Source organism: Ostrea edulis, chromosome 6 (genome assembly GCF_947568905.1).
Source record: "Ostrea edulis chromosome 6, xbOstEdul1.1, whole genome shotgun sequence".
NCBI lineage: Eukaryota > Metazoa > Mollusca > Bivalvia > Ostreida > Ostreidae > Ostrea > Ostrea edulis.
In genome coordinates, this window is record NC_079169.1 from 21,312,244 (window position 1) to 21,335,697 (window position 23,454).

A 23,454-nucleotide genomic window follows, 5' to 3' on the forward strand; every position below is an offset into this window, starting at 1 on the left:
TATTGAGTCATCAACAAGTAAACTCAAATTCACTAGATTGAATCGTCTTAATCAACTAGGTGACCTTCATACAGAGGTAAGAAGGATTGTGCAAAAATGGCTTCGTTTTATTTTACCTTGAAAATCAGATAATTATTCAATCGCCACTTTTCACAGGAACTTCAGTATATGTTCATTGTACATGCTGTATGTGAGGATTTGAGAGCATTTTCTCCCTCTTTATTACCGTGCCTTGAAAAGGTACATATTTATGACATAGCGTAATTGATCATGAGTAATTACAGATTAATTTCATTCATATACTCTTTGTTTGGAAACACGAGATTTGTCCACGGGTTTTCTACCGTACCCATAAGATATTTCATTTTCAGCTCTGAATCTGCAGAATTAAGTTTCTCGCAAAGTCTTTCTAATATAGATGAAAGCCTTTAACTGTAAGAACTGTGTTTTGACTTATATTGAATTGAATAGTTTGGGATTTTCCAAATCTATTGGTTGATAATAATCTACTTACATGTATATCGTAATGGAATTTTTCAAAGTGACGTCATGGATGTTTACATCTTTTTGGCCTAATTATTTATGGTCGTAAGAAGAGTACTGACATCGGGCGACACATATTGTCAATGTCTATTTATGAAAATTGAAACAGTTGGTATATCGTTATTCATATTGCTTACATTTTACTCTGAAAGTTAAATTGATACTAAAATATTTCACGTTTTAACATCACGATCGGTGGCAGCTTGAAGTCACCTGGATATCATATTCTTTGAACAGTGTGAAGAACGCTTGTCGAAGGAAAAATTCTGGTACGAGTTGTATACATGTAGAAAGCAAATAAGGGTAAACAATGTAGGTAGCAGGGGATAGGTTCGCACTATAGTCAAAGTTCTTTAAAAATAGAAATGGTTCATATTGAAGCAATGTTACATATATAAGAATGTGTAAAATAATTTTAGGATATATGTCAAGCGTAGCCGAGTGCTTAATGAAAACAAATCATTTGCAACAAGTAAGTGTCACCATGATTCCTAGCAAATAGATGGGTGCAAATACGATAGTAAGACACGTGGTCAATAGATTAAAACCTACTGAGTCCAGCAAAAGATCTGTAGCTGAGAGAAAGTGTGGATGACCCCAGATGAAAGGTAGATTTTTAGAAGGACAGACAGGGTTCTTGATAGTGCACAGTTTCTAAATCCCCTTGCTCTAGTGGGGTGGGGGTGGAGCGGATTTAACCCGAATAAGAGAAAATCAAAGCGAGAAAGAGTCGCCTGCTCAGAACATGGTTTGTGTACCAGCACCAGTAGTTATTATACCCCCCGCAACAAGTTGTGGGGGGGAGTATACTGGAATCGGGTTGTCCGTCTGTCTGTCCGTCCGTCCGTCCGTCCGTCTGTAGACGCAATGGTTTCCGGGTTCTAAAGCATTATCCTTTCCACCTACCGTCACCATAACATATATATGGACTACCCATGGGATGAAGATGTTCCCTATCGATTTTGGGGTCAAAAGGTCAAAGGTCAAGCGCACTGGACATCGAAGTAGCAATATGGTTTCCGGGCTCTAAAGCGTTATCCTTTCCACCTACAGTCATCATATCATACATATGGACTACCTATGGGATGAAGATGTTCCCTATCGATTTTGGGGTCAATCACTGGACATCGAAGTAGCAATATGGTTCGGTTTGTCATGCCATTTGTTTTTTACACACAGAAAAGAGGTAGTTTATACCTATTACCAACACCCTTTGGGAGATTGGGGTAAGCGGGGGGTATTCTTAGTGAGCATTGCTCACAGTACCTCTTGTAGATTACATGTAATTTAGGGTCATAATGTATTAGCAATACCAATATGAAATAGAAGTATTGAAATAAAAGGGAGATATGACGTTTCATTACTCTGTTATACACTGACTTTGATGTCTACCCATATGTTACAGAACCCCCCAAAAATTGACACTTTGGATTTTGAACAAGTTCTTACCATTAGAGCTTGCTACGCGAGCATTTCTGGCTGTTAAATCACTTTAAAATGATGCATGTTTATAATATAAATTTATTATGCATTAAGAGTTTTCAGGACAAGGATTTGTAAATTGTGTTTTCAAATTATTTCGATTGATTGAGTTTGTATTGTTTAACGTCCCTCTCGAGAATATTTCGCTCATATGGAGACGTCACCATTGCCGGTGAAGGGCTTCAAAATTTAGGCGCTTACGGCCTTTGAGCACGGAGGGATCTTTATCGTGCCACACCTGCTGTGACATGGGGCCTCGGTTTTTGCGGTCTCATCCGACGGACCGCCCCATTTAGTCGCCTACTGACGACCTATTCTGACCCGGATCCCCACGGGATCATAGTAGGTTAGATATAACGCCGGAAATATATTACCTTCTATCTTCCTCATATGTTTATAATGAACAATCACTTTATGTTCGATAATATGAATTGTAAAAGAAGTAAAACTGCTGTTGATATTGCGGTAATGTGTAGCTTTATTCATTCACTGCAGTATGAGAAGATCAAGGTAAGTTTTCGTATTAGGTTCGGGGTCTGATATATTACAGGTGACGTCAACCAATGTATCCTTAGAAATGCAGACTTGATAAGGTTTATATAGATAATTAAGGTTTTCTCAGCAGCAATCATATTATTTTTTATACATTGTAGATTTATTTTGTCAACAGTGCATGGTTTACCCTCAGCGAAAGTAGTATCTGTAATGCCCCTATTAACACTGTACAGGTTAGGTTTAAGGACAGGGTACACTTTTTGACATGTTTCAGTAGTCATATATACATGTCATCTCTCAATAAGAGTGCCAGCTAGACAACTAAAAACTGCCACCTGGGTGTGATTAGAAACACAAGCCTGCGAAGAGGTGCAGTGGCCTACGTGCGCTGTTAACAATGCGCAATGACAAACGAGAGATAACGAGCAAGATATGGGACTGTGTGAAGTCTATACTGCGTGACTTTGCAGTCTTGGAATTCCAGAAGGTTTCACAGCCTATATATTGGTCTACAGCTCAAATTCGTTGTATAAAAAATTAAGTCGATTCATCATAAACAATGGTGTTAACTGTTAATTGTATCAATTAAACACAGCTTACAAGTATGTGTTCAATGGTAACTGTTTTAAAGATTTTTGAGGTATGTCGGACATGAGAATGTATTTCAGAGTACCCTTTTTAAAAATGGGTAAAGTTGGCGCTTTTTATGATAATGTTGGTTAGCTAGTTCTAGTTATTGTTCTCCAATGAAATCTACCTACTAGACTAATTAAAATCCCTGAGTTGCACTGTACTTTGAACGGGTGAACACATATATTTATAAAAGTGACAGTGAAAAACGTGTGTTTGTTTTGAATTCGGGTGGGTGTTTTGGGAATCGGTAGAACGATTGGCTATTTTTGAAAAGTGTTTACGGGTGAATAGGGTGAGTCCGTGCTACGCATAAGGTAGTCACGTATAAGGTAGAATCTCGGGCGTTTACAAATCATTCGAAGTTCGCTGCTACTTTGCAACAGACTACACCCCCCCCCCCCCACCCCCACCCTCCACCCCTCCCATTATTGATGCATATCGTTTTAACTTTAAGAATTGTTGATTTACTTGTTCTATTTTCTTTTGTAGAACGGGTTTTTTGAAGTCAAATGAAAGATTGATTTTGTACATATGTATTTATTAGAAAAGTATGTTGCACTAGTGCATGCGAGTTCATCCTACATACAGATGTTTGTGTTTTATTTTATAAATGATTTAAGTTCGGTTGAACTGGTGAATAAGAACATAACTTCGTTAAACTTGGACGTTTACCAATACTGGGCGTAAGCACAAAGGCAATATATTTCAAACATTCTACACTAGCCTAGTATATCGTTTACTTGAGCTTTTGCCATAAGCAGTAAAGGATCCTTGCGGTGGATGTCTAAAGATAGGCACTGATACAGTGGAAACCCCGATACAGTTTTTTTTTGTATAAGACAGACATGGATACAGTGGAAACCCCGATATAAGATAGACATGTAAATATTCTCTTTAGAGAAGTCGAGAGACATATGCTTCATCCACTTCTCTTCGCAAGCATTCATATTTTGATTCTGTAAAACGTGTAAATGCCGGAGTCGGTGACGGTTTATGCCTCGACCGACGTTTCGACTCAGATGTGCCTGGATTTACGCAATAGACAAGTTGTTTTCAAACATTTAACAGTAATGCACAGAACTGTCACAAGGAAATCAACACTTACTTGCTTTTAATCCATTTTCAACATGTCCCCCGTCCCGGGTTTACGTTAACTGGTCTCGGGAGCTGTCACAACAGGGGACCAGTTAAGAATAAAGCAGGCTGACGTAATCAGGGTTGTGATTTAAATCCGGGACAGGGACATGCTGAAAATGGATTAGAAGCAAGTAAGTTTTGATTTCCTTGTGATAGTTTTGTGCATTGCTGTTAAATGTTTGAAAACAACTTGGGTATTGCGTAAATCCAGGCACATCTGAGTCGAAACGTCGGTCGAAGCATAAACCGTCATCGACACGTTTTCCAGAATCAAAACATGAATGCTTGCGAAGAGAAGTCGATGAAGGCTATGCCTCTCGACTTCTCTAAAGAGAATAGACATGGATACAGTGGAAACCCCGATATAATACAGACATGGATACAGTGGAAACCCCAATATAAGATAGACATGGATACAGAAGAGCTTCTACGATACCACACATTTTGATAAGGAGAAACCTAAGATACAAAAACACCTAATATTAGAATTGAACCACACTGGAATATTATGAAACTTATTTTTAATATTTGGAAGATTTTGACTAGTCTTCAAATAAAACAACCAAGCATTAAAAACATCCTTCCAAAAAACATTGCTTTTAACACGTAATTGTTCCACAATAAAACTATCTCCAAAGTCATATAATTTCTTTAAAATATCATTTCCATACATGGCCAAAAAAATATTCATCCATGGTTTCTGACAGTTGGACCTAGTAAGCCTTTTAATCCAAGAGCATTTCAATGATGTAATAAAGTTGCTTATATCAACCATCTTGATACCACCCGATTAATAGTCTTGTGTTATCACATACCTCTTAACTTTATCTACACTAGATTTCCATAGGAATTCAAAAATAATGTTGTATAAATAAGAAATTGTTTCTTTCTTTGGAGTAGGAAGTGATATAAACAAATGATTCAATTTTGGAATAAGCAAGGTTTTAATGACAGAAGCCCGCCCAACGGGAGTAAGGATCCTTCTTTCCCACTGTTCAATAAGAGCAACGATTTTTGGTATTTGAATTCCGAAATTTATATCTTCAATTTCTGTAAGGTCAACTGAAAAATTAATACCCAATAAATTAAAAGTTGTTGATCCCCAATCTAATTTCCATCTTGTATGGTGAAAAACTTGATCTGAAAATTTCTTTGAACCAATCCAAACAATTTTTGTTTTAGAAGAATTAATCCTTAGACCAGAAAAAACTGGGGGGAAATTCTATCGTATCTAGAGCTGCAAAAAGCAATTCAGGTGAACCGTCAAGGGCTAGTGAAGAATCATCTGCATATTGCGATATTTTGTGTTCTGTGTTTTCTATACATATGCCTTTTATACTTTTGTTTTGTTTAATTAATATTGCAAAAATTTCTGCACATAGAATGAATAAATAAAGTGCAATGGGATCCTCCTGCCTACATCCCCTTTGTGTATCAAACTGTTCAGATAAAAAGCCACTCTGTAAAACTGAGGCTCTGACATTTGTGTTTAAGATCTTTATCCATTGAATAAAGTTTTCCCCAAAACCAAAATAGTTTAAAACTTTATATATGAATGACCATGACATTGAATCGAAGGCCTTTTCAAAATCAATGAGAACTAGAAGGCCTGGGATATTATTTCTTTCAGTGTATGACATAATATCATAGATAAATCGAGTATTCTCCCCTATATATCTACCTTTTAGAAAACCATACTGTGTATCGGATATTATATAATCCAAAGCTTGTTTAATTCTAAAGCTGAGACAACCAGATATAATTTTGTATAATACATTTAAAAGTGTAATTGGTCGCTAGTTTTTTTTAAAAACTGTCTTGGTTTATCCCCTTTAGGTAAGCATGAAATGATTCCTAGTCTTTGCGAAATAGGGAGTTCCCTCTTATGATATATACAATTAATAGCTCTAACAACATACTATTTAATGTCATTCCAATTTTTTTTTTAAAGAATTCAGTTGTATAACCATCGCTACCAGGGGATTTGTTGTTTTTCATATTTTTTAATACTTTAAGAACCTCTGCTTCTTCAATATCATCCTCCAGTTTTTTGGTTGCATGTATATCTAACTTAGGAGAATTGTAATCTGAGATGATGCTTTCCAGGTCGACATTAATTAAGTTAAAATCATTATTAGTATATAAGGCTTCATAATATTTCTTGACACCTTCTAATATATCTGACTGTTTGTAAATTGTACCAGTATCCAACTGAATTTTTTTGATAGTTTTATTTAAATAATTTCGGGATTCTAAATTACAAAAGTATTTTGAAGGTTTTTTTCCTTCCTCTATCCAACGTGCACGAGACCTTATCATGTGACCTTGTAGCTTTTCTTTTCTAATGTTTTCAAGAGCTTCTCTCTTTTCATCTAGAATATTCAAATCAATAGGAGAGTCAGACTCTAAAATTTCAATTTCATCTAAAAGTTTCTTTTCTTTGATGTCTTTTTCTCTTTTCTTAAATGCTGAGTACAATATAGTAATTCCCCTAATTTCCATCATTAAAACCTTCAGAAATAAACTTTCATTAATACCGTTTTTGCACTGAAAATTTATATTATCTATGTTATCCAAATATTGGCTAGTAACAGATTGAATAGTTTCTTTGACCTTCATAACATATTTTTTGTCTGTTAATAAATTGTTATTAAATTTCCAATGGTCACACCCTCTTGTAAAGGGATTAAATTTTAATCCAAGAATAACAACTGAATGATCAGATCTATATCCTGGCTTTATGGTACAGTTTTCAACCAAATTTGACAAACTATCAGATATAAGAAAGTAGTCAAGGTGACTTTGTTTTAAGGGATTTTTTCCGCCATGTATAAGCTTTTTTTTATCTGGATTTAGCACTCTGTAGTAATCTAAAAGTTGTAGATCGTCCATGATTTCTAGAACTTTAGCACGTGCTTTGGGATTATTAATTCCACAATAGTTATAAGTATCCAGTGAAGGGTTTAATGTGAGGTTAAAGTCACCACATAGAATAAAATATTCATTGTCAAATTCCAAAAAAAATATTTCGTACATTTTCGTAAAATTGAGGGTTATCAGTATTAGGCCCGTATATATTAATAAGAGTTACTTTGTTCTCTTCAATTGTCATATCAAGTGCAAGTAAATTACCTTCACAATCCCTTTTTACACCATTATTTTTAAACTCAAAGTTATTATTGAACAAGATGCACACACCCATGAGTTTGACATATAAGAATTAAAAACACACTTGTATCCCCACTGTGATTCAATATATGGTTTGCATTCAGAAATAAAATGACTATCTTGTAGACATATAATAGAAAAACGCTTTTGTTTCAAGTAGTTAATAACATCTTTACGTTTAGATGGAGTTGCCAGCCCCTGACAGTTCACTGTGGCTATTGAAATATTTTCAGACAACGACATCGAAGAAAAATAAGTAAAACAACTAAACATCTAGGCATTTTCAGCAAGTAACTTACCCGTCCATCGTTTACCCATTCACACACACTAATACTCACATAATAACACAAACACATGTAAACAATTCGTATCAGTTCGATGGTCCGCAGTTGTGTTAAGTAGGGTCATAGAAATATGTCAGGGGAAAAAAGCATTAATAAACAGATCAATTTTTGACAAATTCTATACACACAACCCTTTTAATACAAAGACAATATAGTATATATAATTAAGTGTATATTGACCTCCCATACATCTTCCACCAGACCGACAGTCTCTACATCAGTTTCATATCACGTGATCAAATATCAAGATAAAATCGTACCGTGTATGTATAAATCGTTCCATTGGCACGATATCTAGATATCAATGCAAGTTGAAGTTAATATAACTTCAAAGCATATTAATTTCTTAAATTGAAAAGTGATGAGGGCAAGTTTATAGTGACTTGTAACATGTCTAATTTTTACATTGAATATGCGAGATGCAACGATTTTTGCATATACGAAGTTGAATCTAGCCTGAAAAACATGTTTTCTGTTGAAGACACAACTTGTTCCCCTAACTTACCTTTTGCACTGAAGTTCACATGTCACATAAATCAAATATCTTTCACCTAAAAACCTCGGGGTGTCGTGCCAATGATGAAATTTTTATGCACGGAAACCCTGTTTATGCAAATGATTCCATATAGGGTCGGAAAGTCTCGTTTACTTTCACTTTCGATTTACTACTTCCGGGCAGCAGTCGAAAAATGTCACTTTGTTTTGCTTTGGTTATGCTCAGATGACAGCGTTAAAATGAACCTACAGCCTATATAGATTCCCTACTTATGCAAAGAGAGGAAGAAGTGGATTTATAGATGCAGGTAAACAAGTCATAATACATATATTTTTACAGTTAAATCGCCGATTGAGAACTCAGAAGCAGTGAGCTCTACCCACGACCGGGTGATTGATCTAAAACATATTTTACTGAATATTTTCGATAATAAACAGCTGTCAAGTTGAAGGGTTTAGTTTTTGATGAGTTAGAACTAACATTACATGACACAATTATGCAGTATGTTACTTTTGATAAAGGAGACAGACTGAATGCAAAAGGGTCGGTGGGGGGGGGGGGGGGGGGGGGCAGTGGCTCATTTTCATTATGTTTTAATTAATAATGATATTGCTTATGTTTTTATTGTGACCCTCACGGAAAATGGTACCAATTTGGAAACAAAAAATCTTCAAAGACGATTGGGATCACTGAAATAACATGTTTTTACAATATTTACATTAAGAAACATAATACAGGATCTAGAAAAAGTTTTTGATACACATGTACTTCATTTCTGCATATGTGTTTGTAAACCACTATGCCTTTTGTGGCAACAAAGAAATAGTAAACATTCACCCATACATTCAGTTCTTAAATTAATTCAATTTAGATTGTGGTGTTTGAATTCTTCTTGAAAATGAAAATTTTGATAGAAGATGTTTATTTACAGTAATACTGTTTAATAATGCAGTGGTGGGACAAGAGGGGGTGGTGGTGGTGTCATCCCCCATTTGGTAGTTCATATGTAACAAATATGGGGATTTGGGTTGCAATTATGATAATTTTAATTTACACACATACCTCTTTTAGGGGGATAATATGAATTACACTTGCCCCCCCCCCCCCACCCTCCTTTGCAAATTATCTTGATCCACACCTGCAATACTTTTAATGATATTCACTTGATGTCTATGCTTGTTACAGATGCTGTTATATACATCATTTCCGTCAGAAGTATCAATGTGTTGGTGGCTGTTATGAAGAGAATGGGCCCATTTTAACAACTTCTAGGATGGGCGGTACAAGGGTTCATACCAGTGACCAATTTCCCATGATTCTTATGAAGTTGCACCTAAATCTAAGGGATTTACATTTAGCAGGCCAGAGTGCTCAATGCTGAATTTACCTCTGAAAGAATCGCAATGGATACAACAAACATAACACTGGATTTAACTTTAAAAATGAATAACTAGTCATTATCTGACAGCAACTACATTGTGCAAAATTTGTCACACAGCAAAGGCTATCACTTGTGTAGCACAATTGTTCTGAATTCTATCCTGGATCCACCTCTGATGGTGACATTATTGATCACTGAGGTGTATTGGAGATGTTGAAGCCAGATAATATATGATTATTGCTAATAAAGGATTTGATAAACTTTAATCAGGAGTGAAATTGAACATATCACCTTTTCTTTCATCAAAATCTCATTTCAGTAAGAATGAAGCACAGCTGTTACAAGACCAGGAAGAGTCAAATTCATGTGGAGTGTGCAATTGAATTTAATTAAAAACATCCATATTCTAAATCATATACCTTCACAATACAGACATATATATCTGTCCACTAAGATTTTCAACTCTGTGTGACTCTTGTACATTTGCAAATCCTCTACTGAAGGAAATAGCTGATATGAATTTCACAATTAATTAAATCTTACCTTTGGACTTAGATACTATAAATGTACAACTTCTTACTCACATTATTCTGGATTGTCAAGTTGTATTAAATGCATTCAAGTAAATGATAAAGTGAACATTTATTTAAGGTTGCTAGTCAAAGAAATTGTTACAATGGTGATTCATGCACATCTTCACACTGATCATTTGTAGCAAAAACAAAATAAAACTAATGGAAGACATTTGAATTTTCACAAGTCTGTCTAGTTGGTTATTGCAGAGAAGGCACAAAGGCTCAATCATGTATGTCAAGTATAATTCCCATAATTCATCTCGAAGGATGAGAATCACTTCCATGTTCATTGGTGTTCAAACTATGAAATCACAAGTGGTGCCTGTGAGGTAAAGCTGATGGAGAACTTGATGCCAATAACCATGACTCTCTTTGGGCTGCAGCACACCTTCCGGGTTGCACTCTGAAAATTTTACCTCCAAAAAATCAAAAAGACTGACATCCACTATGTCTATATATTTTTTCATTAAAATACCAATGCTTGATAATTCTTATTTGGACATTCAACATTTTCTTATAGCATAATAAAATTTATTTACTTATACCGCTGTTTGATAGAATTTGTAAAGAAAAACTTTATAATGATATCTGCATTTATCTAGTAAAAAATCCCCATATGTTTGCACAGGCATCCTTTGCTGTTGCAGGTAAAGGACATTTTTAAAATTTCTATATTGTCTGGAGATGCATTCATTTTTGGTGAACCTTTATATTTTGGGATCACCTGAATTTACATGTATACAAGTATTCATTACAGAATGAATATCATTTAATATTGATAGCTTGACGAGCATATATTGTATAAAGAGCTCTGGTGAGTTACCTATATTCTGATTGCCTAGGTGGATACATTTCTCTCATTGTCATAGCTTTACGAGGTGCAGACTTAGGATGCTTTATCCAGCTATGTTGTTTGCCCTTTTATATCTAAAAGATTAACAAATTAACATTGTAGTCATTGTCACACAAAACATGTAGATTATGCACACTAAAATGCAAATTGACTATCTGGACTTGTCAATATTTCATATAACATGTTCTATCAATTCAGCTGAAATTCAGATAAACCAAAATTCATAAGATAGATAATTCAGCTGAAATTCAGATAAATAAATAAAAAATCTTAGATGCCAGTCGCGGGTTTAAAGCCCCCCCCCCCCCAACGAATTTCTGGATCTGTTTCTGTATGCAGTTTTACATACCAAATGTATATACTATAATATTATAAATTACTGCAGCTACATAGTGGAAACAAAACTGACTCGTGGGACTTCCATATGTCTCTAATATGATTGGTGTCAGTAAAAAGTTCTGTTTTCATTTTATAGAAATATCTTTATGAAATAATTTAGATTAATTTCTAAATGAAACCGTAAAACGTTCAAAATCATAGAATAAAATAGGGATATATATCCATGTTATACACAACAGGAAAAAAGTTTTATTCTTTCCTAGTGCTCTAGCGTTTTCACTCGATGCAGATTAATACGGGGGGTGTTGTGTTACCACAACATCAATTAAGAATCATTCTAATCAGAACTACGCAAATATATTGCTGAGATTTTGATCGAGGACTTTCGATATCTTGAACTAAACTCTGAGATATGGGTGTATATGATGCAAACGACTGTGCAGTGCATATGATGCAGACGACTCTATAATGTCAACATACCTGTATTTTGTTGGAAAATGTCTCGTATTGACGCTTGAACAACCGCTGTAATAACTCAGAGCTCTATTTAGAACACATTTTCTAAACCCAGTTGTTATCCATCGCTCTCTCGCTTTTTGTAGTAAGCTCTATGTGGTTTTGAACGTAGCGAGTCTAGTAGATTATTGATAATGCCATCCTGACAACTGCCCGGAAGTACGATTTCACGTTATTTCTCGCGAGTCACATGACGAGACTTTCCGACCCTATTGTGAAAGTCATTATACGTGCAAATTAGGGGCGATATCAAGATCACAATATAATACGGATATTACTTTAGTATTTATGTTATATTAAGAAGAAATTGAAACTATTTCAATATCAAAGAGAATTAATATAACCCATTTGACAGAAACTTTTACACGATTGCGGTTTATTGTTTGAAAGCGGTGGTAAATAACGAAAAAAAATATTTTGACATTTCCAACCTCACAGGGACTGTAGATATGTACGTCATGACCTTCGTCATGACGTATTTTTCATTGTGACGTCATGTAATGTACCAGTGCGGTAACGTACCTTGCTTTTTACAGCACTGATATTTATGAGGAAAGCCATAATTCAGCCGCGTCCCGATCCCGGTCCTGTCGCTCATCAGATAATGGTATTTCAAACCCGATCCAAATTTAAAGTTTGTTTAACTTTCTACAGGGTAACAGGCTGTGTCCATAATATCAAACTTGTGTCGAACACCTTTCTGGTCTAACCCGAAAAATTTTCCGTTATAATACCAGGCACTCTGGATTTTCTCGTTGTTGTTGAGATCTCTTAGCAGTTGAGAGTTCATCTGTGTTAGATGATCAAACATCGTGAAGCGTTTTTTGACTTCTTCTTTCGACCTGTTTCAAATAACTGTAGTTTTTGATTCGGAGTTTTTGAATTTTGCAATTACTGGTCTGGTTTTTCCTTTCGTCCCTGGAATTCTGTGAATGGCTAAAATATCACGCAGCAGGGTCAAGGTGTCCCGAGTAAAGTTAAAACAAACATCATAAAATGTACCTCGGTGCACTTCATACTATATGACGTCACAATATAAAAGTACGTCACGACGTACAGGTCTATAGTTGTATCGCGGGGAAAATGTCATAATATTTTCTCGCTATTTATTCCCGTTATCTAGTGTTCAAGCTGTATGTGTTTTAATCTGTTTGTCAGATGATCCCCCCCCCCCCCGCAATTTCTTCGATAATATGCAAGGTGAAGATAACGAACAGTGATCAATCTCATAACTCCTACAAGCAATACAAAATAGATAGTTGGGCAAACACGGACCCCTGGACACACCAGAGGTGGGATCAGGTGCCTAGGAGGAGTAAGCATCCCCTGTTGACCGGTCACACCCGCCATGAGCCCCATATCCTGATCAGGTAAAAGGAGTTATCCGCAGTCAAAATCAGTGTGCCAAGAACGGCTTAACAATCGGTATGAAACACGTCAGACAGCATTTGACCCAATGCGAGGTTGTATTGACGAACTAGATCGTTATAACGACCAAAGAATTTGCGAAATGCTGTCTCATATATTCATATATAATATGTACACGAAAGACTGTAAAGTACTCTTTACATCACTTTGTGACCTTGATATCGCCCCCGATGTGTATAGTCATTTGGAATAAAGAAAACCAACGCATATACATATCGACTCATTACAGGTGAAAGATGACGATATTTTATTTCGACCTAGGCATATTCAGAAAGGTAACTAGTTGCAGATTTAGGATTTTGATACGGAAGGTACAATATTTTGCCTCGTTTAGATACGATTTGGATGTGAATGTGGAAAATGCCCAATATTTGAGTCGATATTATGGAAATTGCTATATTTGAGAGAATATTGTACCGATCCGTATCACTCTTTAAATGTCGACATATCAAGCCCAAGCTGCAAATGATTTGAGTGCATCTTTCACCTGTAACGAGGTGATAAACAACTAAAAGTCTAGCGGATAAAAATAGCTCTACGTCACTTGTATGACGACGTAATAGGTAAGCAAAGGATTTCCCCACGTGATACGATGTTTGTTAATGTATTGACAAACAATTTTTACTAAAAATATGCGACGCTTGAAAGAATTTTACTTATATATGAATATGCTGTTATTACTTGTTATTTTACTCGGGACACCTTAACCCCGCTATGCAGCGGGGTCGATGGTCACATTCGCTCCTTCCTTCATTATGACGCACAGTTCTTCTCGAAGGTTTTCTTGTGGTTTCTCCTTCCACCCTAGAAATTTTATATTGTTTTTCTGAAAATACTGCTGGTTGTGATTAGCGAGGGTCAACGCTGATTCCGTCAGGGATCGATATTTTTTCATCGTGCTCTGTAATGATCTTAATTCTTTAAGGTGTTCTTGAAACTTCTCTCTTATGTTTATTAAGTCCATATTCACCCAATCTTCAATTTCTTTAGTTTTCGACACAAAGTTTTTACTTTTTGGTCGACTCTGCTTTCAAATTCGTCTTTCACCTGAGCTTTCACGCTTTCAATGACTTCTTTTGTTAGTGTCTCTTTAACGTCCGAGATGATTTCTTTTTTTATTCCCTCCATTTCTGACATAATCACTGCAACTATGCTTTTGATATCGTCTTTCTTTACAATAGATTCCCTTATCTCTGTTAGGCTTTCATGAATTCTTTTTAACGCACCCGATATGTCGGCACCTGGAGACATGGGAGTCATGGTTTCTGCGTCGGAACTACTAGTCCGTTGTTGTGGCCTTTTGTCCGAGACATTTGTACTTCTTAAAGTTCTCATAGATGATGGTACCGAATCTATCGTCAATTGACTCTGTACCAACCTTTTCTCTAGAGATTTTCCGCTGCGATCTACTCGTTTCTCATTCTTTTTCTCTGTTTTCTCTTTCCCGTCCATGTTCTCCGATAGACCAGTGAGTAGATCTCTGCTCACGATGATTTTTAAACTTCAAGGAATACAAAGTCAAAACCGCAAAGAATAGCACAGAAAATGCATATTTGCCAAATTGGTAGATTATTACCCAAAGTTTGAATACGTTTTTGGTTTAAGGTATGCCAGGATGTTTTATTGCCCAAAGGGTTTTAATATTTCCTTCATGGATTTTATCTCCTATGGGAAGTTGTTTTACGAGAAGAAATTAACAACTCCTGTTGAAAACCAATGCTCCCATGAATTATAGATGTCAATATTTAATCTATCATTTGAGAGAAGCGTATTTAACACTGTGGGTGATGGTCTACTCATCGTACAGAACATATTTACGCAATAAGGTAGACCATAATTAATACTACCCAATATTTAGTCATAGCATATCTTAATATATGTATCAATGCAATGATTACAGCAGCATAGATTATTAAAGATATACCATGATACGTTTGCATTAATGAGTAGCACTATGCTCCAGGTAATCCTAAATATTTAGTACATTATCAAATATATCTGTCAGAAGTGGCATTTTTATTCCAATAACCATATTTATCTGAGAACGTGCGAAATATTTTTATTGTGTATACAATCACACTCAGGGGCCTCCGTGTCCGAGTGGTTAGAGCATCGCGCTGAAAATCACACGGCCTCTCACCACTGGTCGGCGCGGGTTCGAATCCTGCTCACGCCGGTAAGTGAGAAAGTTTCCCAGTTTACTTTCGGAAGGTCGGTGGTCTCTTCCCAGGTACATTGTATCTGGCTTCTCTCTTCCATCAATAAAAACTGGGCTCTACCAGATAACTGAAAAATTGTTGAGTATGGCGGAAAACAGTAAAACAAACAAACAAACAAGCACACTCATTGATACAATGCATAAGAAATCATTATATATATATATATATAATGTATTTATAATACAGTGCAAGTACTGTTACAGAACAGTACATGTGTTTATAGTAGTCTGTTAGAGTACAGTACATGTGTCTCATATTAGTTTGTTATTTGTTTTACATCCCGTCGAGAAATTTCCCCTCTTATTGAGACGTCACCAGTCGTAGGTGAAGCACCACATTTAGATTTATACTTAGGGCATACAGTCATAGGAGTAAGGGTAATTTATAGCATCAACGCCTGTCGTGACCTCCGTTTTAAGGTAGGTTGGAATTCTCATGGGCATGAACTGTGCTCCTTTATAAGCTTAACTCTTTTTACATTCTTACGAGGCAGAATTTCTTCAAAAGCTACTACATGTGAAGAAAAAATATCTTGCTGTGGCCTTTAACTCGACATAAAGATATATCGATGTTTCATCTATTAACAATAGTTATTTTCATTGATATGTCGACTAGATATATCCCCGTAGATTCGAAATAAAAGACACCAAAGAGTTTTCCACATCAGCCTCGTACAGATATTTTATTGAACATGGATGTTAACGGCAAACTAACGACAAACCGTACAAACGGGATGATTTCAGCTTCTCCATCGTCAACTTCCCATATATATGTATAGCAATATGCCATCATCACTTGCATATGGTGTTTATGTCTCTCAATTGATTCGATACGCAAGAGCTTGTCCAGCGTATGATCAGTTTTAAATCGAGCCATACTACTGACAAACCCGTTGATGTTACAGGGGTTTCAACAATTTGGTTTAAAGTCCACATTTCGTATATTCTCTGGATGTTATAACGATCTAGTTTGCCTATGCACCTTGTCATTTGGTCAAATGCTGTCTGATGTGTTTCATACCGATTGTTAGACTCTTCCTTACACACTGAGTTTGACTACGGATCACACCGTTTATCTTATCAAGATATAGGGCTCACATCGGGTGTGACCGGTCATCAGAGGATACTTACTCCTCCTAGACACATGATCCCACTTCTGGTATATCCTGAGACCGTATTTACATGTATGTATATTATCTTAATCAGCACCCTACAGCTACAGAAACGTATAGTTCAATAGTTTTCTATAAATCCTATAGTTAGATTTATGTCTTTGCAATTCTAATTTTATGGATTTGAGTGGACTGCAAAATTGAATTTAAGTGAAAATAGGGCCATGTATATTATCTTAATCAGCACCCTACAGCTACAAAGACGTATAGTTCAATAGTTTGATGTGATCTTCCGACAACCGGCGTGCACAGACAACTGACGTCGTCTTTTGTGTAGAACGCATGCCCTTACAAAACAGTTTAAGACTAAGAAATGCAAGGATAAACCGTTTAAGAAAAAAGAGATAAAAATACAATTCTATTTTTGAAACGTCGAGCTGAAACACATACATAATTGCCTAGCTACTGTTCCCAGGATTTGTTTTGAAATGGAAATAATGGGACCTTTAACTTCATTCACAAAACTCTATTGGCATGCATTCAACTATTTCAGCATGCTGTAAACAACTGATTCTGGTATGAGGTGGATTTCAAAATAGACTAGTATCAAGTAACTGAGATATATATTCAGTCAGCGGAAACATGAATTGCAGACCAGAAGGTAGGCTTAAGCAATGTTTTGTACCTATAAGTAAATTATAGTAATTGTTATGATTAAACTCTCATGTAGTCTTAGGACTTTGTTCCCTTGGGTCTTACCCAGGACAAGAATTTAAAACCCTGCTGTAAAGTTCATCTCTCATGAACATGTGTTTTACCAATACATGTCATAATAATGTCTCAGTTAGTAATACTCATAAACTAAAGTTTCAGGGTTATTAATCATGTTATTAGTCTGTGGTTGCATAATTGATTGACGACTTATTGTAAAGCTTTCGATGACAATAATGCTACCTAAACTTTCCATGTGTGATGTTTCAATTAATGGCTAAGTCAGAGAAGTCAGTTAATCTTAACAACCAACTGGGCATATCTTTATCTCCATCATGTAGAGTGTTCGCAATAGTGTGCATAACTTTATAAAGAAAAGATAAGATAAATGCAATCCTCTGTGTTGTTGGAGAATCAATACCGCCACAGGCACAGCTCAACATGATCACAGAATTCCAGAGGAGCTTATACTCACTGTGTAACTCTACATTCTAACAGCGTTAGATGATGGATTGTATTTTGTTTAACGTCTCTCTCGAGAATTTTTCACTCATATGGAGACGTTACCATTGCTGGCAAATGACTGCAAAATTTAGACCAATGTTTTAAGCGCTTATGGCCAATAAGCAGGGGAGGGGTCTTTTTCGTGCCACACCTGCTGTGACATGGGGCCTTGATTTTTGAGGCCTCATTCAAAGGACCGCCCCACGTAGTTGCCTTTTACGACAAGCATGGGATACTAAGGACCTACTATAACCCTGATCCTCACGGGATGCATTAGAATTTTAAATAGTTGCGTAACTACTGGCTTAGATTGGTTTGGTAAGGATAAGATGACAAATCACGAGTAGTTTTAAAATTAGTATTAAAAGGCAGTATCAAATTTTTGTGTTTGGGACCATATTGTCTTATTATTTGAACAGATTGCATGTAAACTGGCATGTTTTCCTACAGATTGTTGTAAATTTTGGGACTCTGGTTACCACTGGAACATGATTAGGATGCATGCATTTAAGTTTCATGTTATTTTTACATGTAGATGACCATTTTCCCCACTATTTCTTTATTCTCCAACGTAACTCCCAAATGAACCGTAATTATTGTACATTATATATATAGCAGGAAACGAAAATTTATTCAGCCTATACCACTATCTGAATAGTATATTATAAGATATGACAGATATATCAAATGCTATCTACCAAAAATATTTAGTGAATCTTGTGTTTTGATTATATTCTTCTTTTTCTACATGTATTTTGTAGGATGTTTTGTTATTTTACAGATTCGTGTATACTGACAGAGACAGCAACAGAATCCAGATGTTTCTGTAAAGAATGTCTACAATTCCATTCCTCTGTGTCCAGCACTGTTAGCACTGACGTGATCCGTGAACTCCAGCAAAGTGGCAGTCCCCCCAGTGTAGAGGAAGATAGACTGAATCGGTCTGATTTTGATTTTAACACTCGACACAGTCCGGATGGGGCTTCATTTCATAGTTCATTGAATCCAAACTGTACTAGTATTAAAGATGGTATGTATGCATACTAGTAAGTTTGTTTGATATAATGCACATTTTAACTAGTCAAAGCATATTTTGTTTATCATGCATTTATATCATTACAGGCAAAAGGAAACCAATCATTTATTTGACCTTTTCGTGCAAGAGCAAGAGACATACTCGCGAAATTAAAAAGCTTTGTCAAGAACTCCGAGATTCTCTGGGGTTTTCTGTAAAATGCGATAATTATGACGCTCTCAGAAAAGCGGGAGAATTAAACATTTATCAATGGCGGGACAATAACTATTCCAGAGCCGAATGGATACTCTTCTGTGTTTCACTTGAATATTCGGACACAATACGTGCAGGGGAAAGATGTCCTCATGCTGAAATATGCGAAAATGAAAAGGGAATGCTTTACATAAACAACATAGGAAGGGCAGAGTTTAAGAAAAATGGAAATGAAAAGTGTCGCATGATACCTTTACTTTTTACAAAGACTAAAGCGTCGGAATGCCATCTCCCCTGCTTTCTGGCATCTTCTCCATATTACCGGTTCCCAAAGGAAAAAGATGAATTATTTGATCAATTGAGAAAGCAAAAGTAAAAATGCCAAAAATTATCTTGTATTTTGGAATTAAAGAACTTTGAAATTTAAGTGGATTGTTTCAAATGCATCCTATAATTAGGACCAGCATAGAACATGGGGCCTATTAGTAATCACGTTGTTTTTTGTTGTGATGCGATAACTCAATTTTCAACGAAACGTTTTCAAATTTTGTACCGAAATACTTTACATTGAGAGAAAGACAACAGTAAAATCAGGGTTTTTTGTATCGCTATGTATATATATATATATATATCGTATGTCTGTGTGTACATACATGTATATTATCATAACGAAATTTGCAATGTATAAACAGATGATAGAATTCTGAATTATGGAAGAAGGATAATGAATGAATGGACATTGGCAAAATAATGGGAAACAAAACAACAGTACGATGCTGAACAAGAGTGTACGAACTCTTCACCGTGAGATTGTTTATAGCTAGTTTGCAAGGTCATGAGGGTGAAAGAGATTTTTGCCACAGGAAACGTATAATTATAAATAACCAATCGGAGTATAACAAATAAGTCACCAGAGGTCAAGCATTTGTATACATGTATATCATTTACGAGAAACAAGAAATTAAAGATTATGCAAAAACATAGAAGTGATGTTGAGTATGCAACGCTAGATTATAGATTTTTCAAGGAAATAATTGTGTTGGCTTTGAGTTTGAATTAAAAGCCAATGTCAATAGTGCTGATTTTTAAGATATGACAAATATGGTCAGGAATGTTGAAGGATGTACGGGGGTATAAATGCGAGGAACAGAGGCAGAGTTCTTCAGTAGCTGAACAGAACTTTGTCTCTGCCCTTTCATTTGTACAGGTAAGATATTAAGTATAATTGCGCATTTCTGAAATAACTTTTTACTTCTTTAGATGGCTTCGTTAATTTTTGTGTGAATGCTTATAATAATGTTTGTAATTATTATTGTATACTGTGTATTATGGATTGTAATCAATGATTATGATGATGAAATGTTTCTTTAATAAAAGAGTAGCTGAACAGAACTTTGTCTCTGTCCTTTCATTTGTACAGGGTGAACGAAATGGGCTACTCCGTTCAGCCTGAGAACACAAAGATCCCGAGGTTAACTGGTACTAAGCAAGTATTTGCATATCACGCTTTGCGCCATAGCTGACTTAAAAATACTTCTTCCCCAAACTTGTTATATGAGCTTTTACGAAGTTCAAGTCAGTTATGGGGCGAAATTGGATATGATAATATCGTGACGCTGTAACTCAGTTTTCATCGTTACAATTTCAAATTTAAACACGATTTAACAATCAAAGGAAGACACCTGTACAATTTACGATCATAAGGTCAAGGTTACAACAGTCGTTCAATTTGTAACTACTATGCTTTCATTGTGGCACGATAAGTTGAGATATTTTCAACTACATGTACATGTATATGGTAGCAAACCACGGTTCTGGGTCTTCACACGCTCTCTCATGGAGGGAGTCGATTAGAACCACACGTGGGTAACTCACGATGTTTCAACTATAGACCTTTTATATTTCATATACAAAGACAGCTGAATAGAAACTTCTACAAATTTTATTCTTTCCTTCCATCTGATTGTACTTGAATAGTTTTCAACATAAAGCTTTTGTATTCTATTACAATGTAAATTATCATTAAAAAGATTCTTATCTACATAGATTTTGAAGTCATAGGGTAAAAGGTCAAGGTTGCAGCAAACCTTCAGCCATAGCAGAAATGGACTTCACAATTGTATAAAATTCTTCAAAAGCAAACCAAATAAAAGCTAAAATATGATATTTTGCCTAAAATCCAAAATCTTAAATCCTGAGGTGGGGGTGGTGGGTTGCCCTTCACTACATGGGTTCATTACATCAGTTCCATTTACATTCTTACCATTCAATACTACTAACAGGAAAGGGGACAATAAGTCAATATACTTGGTGAAAATATCTTTCCATGTAAAGATAACGGAAACTGAACATTGTCAGGAAATATGAGGGGGACACAGATCCACCGGGCCCTCCTGGGTTCAGCTTGGTTAAGCACTGGTACATGTAATATATAAATCTGGTTCTCGACGGGACCCTTTCTGACAGAATGACTTTCTTGTTCGTTATGCAACGCTGTATTTATTCATCTCTAGGAATTCAAGACAGTAATGCATTTCTTTTCGCTTAAGGAATGGCTTCTAAATGCGATCACGTGTAAGTGACTGTTCCCTCGAATTTGAAAATTGAATATATTCGAAATTGTATACATAATTATGGCTGGGTTTTTATACATATGGCTGGGTTTTTATACAAAGTTTTTATACATATGGCTGGGTTTTTATACATATGGCTGGGTTTTCTCGTCAAATCTCCTATCCTTATTAGATTGACGATATATGCATATTTTCTAACAGACATCGTCAAAACACTACCAAAGACAAATTAAACAAAAAAATGAAATGAAGATTTAAAAAAAAAAACACCTCACAGCACACAGATGATTGTATGTAAAAAAAATTTAGGGGTTTTCTGTTTTTCTATAGAAAAAACCTGGTTCTAGATCTCATATCTCATTCTTACAATCATCTTTTTTGGAATATGATAGGTTGTGTCCAATACATTTTCGGAATTTTCTTTTTCACATTGAGGGGCAAATGGAGTTGAAAAATAACGACCAAATGCCTGGTGCTCAGTGCATTGTGTCATATGTAACTAGGAAATATTTGCTTTAATTGCGCATCAGAATACTCAACGCATCTTGATATGTGCCGCAGGAATATGAATGATTTAGGGGGTCAAGACTTCAATATGTTTTAGATATTTTTCAACAATCATGAAATAGGGTTTGGGATGTCCCCAAGGCACTTACTCAACAGAATACTCAATGCATCTTGACATATGCAGCAAAAATATTCATGGTATGGGGGTTGAAGATACCATCTGTTTTGGAAATATTTAAGCAATCATAGAATGGGGTGAGGATGTAGGTGACCCTGGGGCGCTTACGGAATAATCAATACACCGTGATAAGTACATTAAGAATATACAATTATATCCTATTGCAGTAACATTTTATGTACTACATGCATATGTAAATCAAATCATATTTTTATACATGCAAAGCTACTGATATGATTTATAATATAATTGTTTCATGTAAGCAAATCATCTTTTGACCATTGTGTTGAATTTCTTGAACATTTATTTTGTGTCATCAATTGCCATATAGGAGAGAGTGTTTCACGTTTTTATAACACCCGACAATAAAATATGTTGAAATCAATATATGATACTGGCAATGTAGCAGTGCTATTCTAGAGGTCATATTCTCACCTGACCATTACTTGCTAAATTTGATCTTGTATATTCAAGTAAATCATAAAATACATGTGACTATTGTAGCTTCTGTGCTAGTTACACAATAGCTGCAATATTAATGTAGCCCTATTCCATTTTTTTTTATTCTGACGTTTTCAGTATAGGGCTACATACAATTCCATAGGATCCCCGTAATGGTGCAAAATGATTTTATGAATAACCGATAATAAACTCCGTGTATTAGTCCCAAATGTTGTTTACATCAAAAGGAGTACCAACGTTGTGCTTGGGTATGTCTAGTAAAGGTGTTTTTCAGTAAACATCATGTACAGCATGCAAAATTCTTCGTCTGCTCCGCCATGCTTGTTATCGCAAGATCTCGTAAGTGGATCTACTAAAAAACCTAAACATTGACAATCTGCGCGAAAATGTAGTTACTCGAGCCACTCCGACAAAGAAAGGAAAATCATATGGTTGCAGAAAGAATTTACACTCTGTTGTTCGTTTTTTAACTTGATATTAAATCTAAACCTTTTTAATACCGGCGAAATAGCTTTTTCCTCCGTACTTGTCTGTTGATGTAAATGCTACCTTAGATATGGCATCTATAGAT

General features: G+C 35.6%; 3 long non-coding RNA genes across 3 annotated transcripts; 1 reads left to right on the forward strand and 2 right to left on the reverse strand.

Moving 5' to 3' along the window:
* Positions 1–3,629: 3,629 nt before the first annotated feature.
* LOC130047359 (uncharacterized) lies at positions 3,630–8,391 on the reverse strand. The gene is made up of 2 exons (XR_008796254.1): positions 8,308–8,391; positions 3,630–4,400 (listed from the first exon to the last, which is right to left on the reverse strand). It is a non-coding gene; the product is annotated as an uncharacterized LOC130047359 (long non-coding RNA).
* Positions 8,392–8,447: 56 nt separating this feature from the next.
* On the forward strand, positions 8,448–10,429 carry LOC125660894 (uncharacterized). The gene is made up of 2 exons (XR_008796251.1): positions 8,448–8,605; positions 9,484–10,429. It is a non-coding gene; the product is annotated as an uncharacterized LOC125660894 (long non-coding RNA).
* Positions 10,049–12,545, reverse strand: LOC130047358 (uncharacterized). Its single transcript, XR_008796253.1, has 3 exons — positions 11,927–12,545; positions 11,078–11,181; positions 10,049–10,657 (listed from the first exon to the last, which is right to left on the reverse strand). It is a non-coding gene; the product is annotated as an uncharacterized LOC130047358 (long non-coding RNA).
* Positions 12,546–23,454: the final 10,909 nt, after the last annotated feature.